The following is a 4,267-nucleotide window of genomic DNA, read 5'->3' on the forward strand; positions in this document are numbered from 1 at the left end:
ACATGTCTCCCCACTAGAGGAAATTAGATTGCAGTATATGTTTTATAAGGGTAAATTACCTCTATTATTATTTCCAATTTATAAGGATTAATGTTTTATTTTATTTTTCTCATAAAGATTGAAATTCTAAGTTTGTCTGGTTGATGTAGCAAAGGTAATTATACCAAGAATATATTGCTTAGGAAAAATGCTTTTACAATAACTCCCAGTTAACACTATTTTTATGTCTCTATTTCACAGCAAGGAACTCTTTTCATTTTAGGGTTTGTAGTGGCTATGTAAAAGCATGTGAATTTCACTGTTATAAAGAATTCATTTGTGTGTGTATTGAAAAATAAAGACATACTTTATAAAACAGCTGGAAATACACAGCTATATGTAGATATAGCAACTGTTTGCAGGCACCATTCTTAAAGTATACACGTATTTTAAAAACTGAACAAAAGGCAAACAAACCTGAACTCCAAGGGCAAATGTATAGAATTTTTATTTTGGGAATCAGCTCTAAATTATGGATATAAAATTTAAAATGAAGTGAATCATATAGTTTTAGGGCAGGAATATTTTATATAAAGGAAATTATTAAATTATTGCTTACATTGACAAGTTAATAACAACCTTAACAACAGCAAAGAAAAGGAAGACTTTTTAGTTTTAGGAAAACTTGTACTCTCTCATTTGTCTATGTTCTGATGTTACTTGAAAAATTTAGGACTTTTTAAAAAAATTAATTTACCATAAAATATTTTAAACTAGATACTTTATTATCAAATTGACTATGTACAGCTTGCAATTAGAGGAATTTAAATAATTGTGGTTCATCATTTAATCTTATTTTAATCTCGTTTTTCTGAAATCTATTTGATGTGGATATAATAATAGAGTAATATTTGAGTAAAATTTGTTCAGTCAATGTCTACAAAGTGATAAACTCTTCCTGTTTTGTGAACTATCAACAGTGCAATTTTAGTCTAGTCCTGGCTCTCTGACTTGCTCTTAGCCTCCAATCATATAAAAATCTACACATTCTGTTGGGTTTCTTGCCAATGTACCACTGTTCTCACCATATCCTTTGTATTTCTTATCCTCCTGATTCCCTGTTTGTATGTCTCTTTATTCTCAAGGTACTATGGGACATATTTTAATTGTGCCACTTAGTACATTAAAAGAAGCTACTATTTGAAGGACAGATGACATTTATTTCAATGATTTTTGGTTGTGGCTGGAGGAACAATGGCCAGATCAATTTTGGTGACACCCAGGATTGTGATTACAACAGAAAAGTCAAATTCTCCTGTCAGTCCCCTAAACCAAATATGGTGGCTAATCACCAGCTCCCAGAGAAGAAGAGCAAGGAAGGAGAAGAAAATATAAAAGAATAACAAGAATTGAGATAGATTTTTAGAGTAATGTTAAAGGGTTGTGTTTTATTAGGGCTATTTTATCTATTCAGAAAGTCATTTTATAACTGATTTTTAAGCCATTATTTGCCAGCATAGTGCAAGTTGAATATACAGTAATGAAATATAATATTAAATAGAATAAATAATGTATGATATATTTAAACTTATAAAATAAAGGATCTATAAAGATGTTTCCAAGTATGATCTTTGAGTCAACTCACTATTCACCAGCATTTGAATTTGAAGATAGCCATTTCGGATGTAATACCATAGGGACGAAAAAGTTGGAGGAAAGCATCAAACATAGAATTAACTACTTTCTGAAACTTCTGTCATTAAAAAATAATTCTACTGTCACCTATTTCAGTTCTCTTTTCCAAATCTTCCATTTGATCCCTGAGAAGAAAATAAAGTAATGCAGCATACAGCATAGAGCAGAAGAAACTTGGATATGATGTGATCATGGAAAATATAGTATGTACTCCCCTCCCCCTTTGTTTTATTTGCTTTAGCTTTGATTCAGTTTGCTTCTTTAATTGTACCATATAAATAAATCATAGTTTGGAAATAAGTTTTTAAGATTTCTGATTGGTGATGATTGGTGAGAACTCAGATTATGATAGGAAAATAAGTAATAAGATTTTCTTGAAGTTAATACTTTTTATTCAGATTTATAAAAAGTGAACAAATAATATCAATTCTATCACATTTACATAGGTTGAAATATATGTTGAAATATGTTTATAGGTATATGTGTAAATTCCTATACACATTAGGATATTTTAATGATATAATTTTAATGTGATTATTAAAATCAAGCACCAAATGTTTACCAATACATATAAAATCGAATCGCTATGTCTAATATTAATGAAGTAAAAGGAATGACATAGAAAATTACTTTCTGAAATAATTTTAGCAGTACAGTTCTTATAATAATCATGATTTTACATGGGTTTTATCACATTTTTGTAACAAAAATTCAGGAACTTTTTTTAGCAATAGATTAGTAAATTCTGGTGTTTGTCCAATTTAATTTTATAGGTCAGGAAAAAAACTGATTATTTGGAATACAGTAATACTTTAAGTGAATCCTCAAATTTAATGAAAGTCTTTATAAAATATAATGTGACTGCATGCATAGTCTGCATAGTCAATATTCATTTCTTAAAATTACGTTTATGAAAAATTTTCACGTCAATGAAATATGTGTCCATTATCTTAATATATTGTAACATATTTTACCTGTACCATTTTTTTATACAGATCAGTTTTCCATGACTTCTGTAAAACATAATGAACTAGAGCAGTTTAGTAGAATTTATATGGCAATGACTGTTTCTCTGAGTAAATAACTCTATATATGCCTTCACACTTTAAAGGGTAAACTTTTAATATAGCTAATAATTAAATGTAGCTAATATTAATTAGAAGGCAGAAATGTAATAACTAGAAAAGTTGAAATAATATTTTTTTTTTTATCTCAGCTCTGTATATATAAAATAAGTAAGATCGTGTGTCAGTTTCCTTGGAATAATTCTAATATTTTTCATGGATCTTGAAAAATAGTTTAAATTTTGCAATAGTTTATGTTTCATGGGTATATTAACTTGCTTTTATATTTCATATGTCTTACTAAATTTTTTTTGCACAGTTATTTTTTTCCCTTTTGGTCTAATGCAGGTTATCTTACTCCTCTAGGTAAGTTTATTTATGCTCATGGGATCTTGCTTCAGAAGAAAACTAAGTTTGCCTTTTACTTTTTAATGCTTTAGAAGTATCTTAAAAACTACAAAGAGCTAATAATAGACTGCGTAGTCCAGTTAGGTTATGGAAACATCATTTTATATTCTCATTGTTTTTATGAAGGTTTACTTCAGAGTATTTTTCAACTATGGGACCACAAATTTGTTCAGAGAAATAGAGAATAAAATATTAACTTTAATAGAACCATTGATCCAAGAACATACACAGTATAGAATAAAATAATTATAAAATAGTTTACAACAAATTATACTGGGTGATACATCAGGTCAATATTTGCTCATTAAACAGTTTTATCTATCGATCATCTATCTATCTATCTATCTATCTATCTATCTATCTATCTATCTATCTATCTTTCATCTATCATCTTCCTATTTACCTACCTACCCACTTATCTATAATCATCTATTATTGAAAAAGGTAATTCCATATAGACGTGAATGCCTGACATTTTAAAATTCTAACTCATGAGCAGTAGAAATGTATTTAATAGAAATTTTAGTGATGGCAAGATTGCTTTGTTGTTGTTACTTGAGGAATTATTATTTTTTTTTATTATTTATTATTATTTATGCTTACAGCACCTGTTCTTTCTAGGTGGTCTCCCATCCAAATACTAACCAGGCCCAACCCTGCTTAGCTTCCTAGATCGGTCGAGATCAGGCTTGTTCAGGGTGGCATGGCTGTAGACCATGGACTGTGGCTCCACTGGGGTGCAAACCCAGGACCTTCTGCATGTAAAGCAGACGTGCTAACTGCTACACTATGGAACCACATCCACTTGAGGAATTATTTATATAAATGAAATGTACAGATCATAGGAGTCCAACTGTGTGTATTTTGCCAATTATATATCAACGTTATGTCATTGCTTTGGTTACCTTGATTGAAAATCAAATGATGTTAAAAATATGGTCTATTTCTGGATTATTGATTGAGTTTCATTGATTTTTTTTGCTTATCTTTATGCTAAAGGCATAAGATATTCATTAATATAACTTAAATAAGCCAGGTTTACATTTTATCAAACTTGGAGAATTCAGTTCTTAATTTTAAATATTTTTTTCTGCTCCAATTTCCTCCTATTTTTGTAAATA

The 4,267-nt window shown here is 29.1% G+C and overlaps 1 pseudogene; it reads right to left on the reverse strand.

Annotated features, from left to right (window-relative positions):
* Positions 1 to 3,742: 3,742 nt before the first annotated feature.
* LOC111743941 lies at positions 3,743 to 3,861 on the reverse strand (annotated as a pseudogene).
* Between the last annotated feature and the right edge of the window lie 406 nt (positions 3,862 to 4,267).

Source organism: Pteropus vampyrus, unplaced genomic scaffold, assembly GCF_000151845.1.
Source record: "Pteropus vampyrus isolate Shadow unplaced genomic scaffold, Pvam_2.0 Scaffold5, whole genome shotgun sequence".
NCBI classification, from domain to species: domain Eukaryota; kingdom Metazoa; phylum Chordata; class Mammalia; order Chiroptera; family Pteropodidae; genus Pteropus; species Pteropus vampyrus.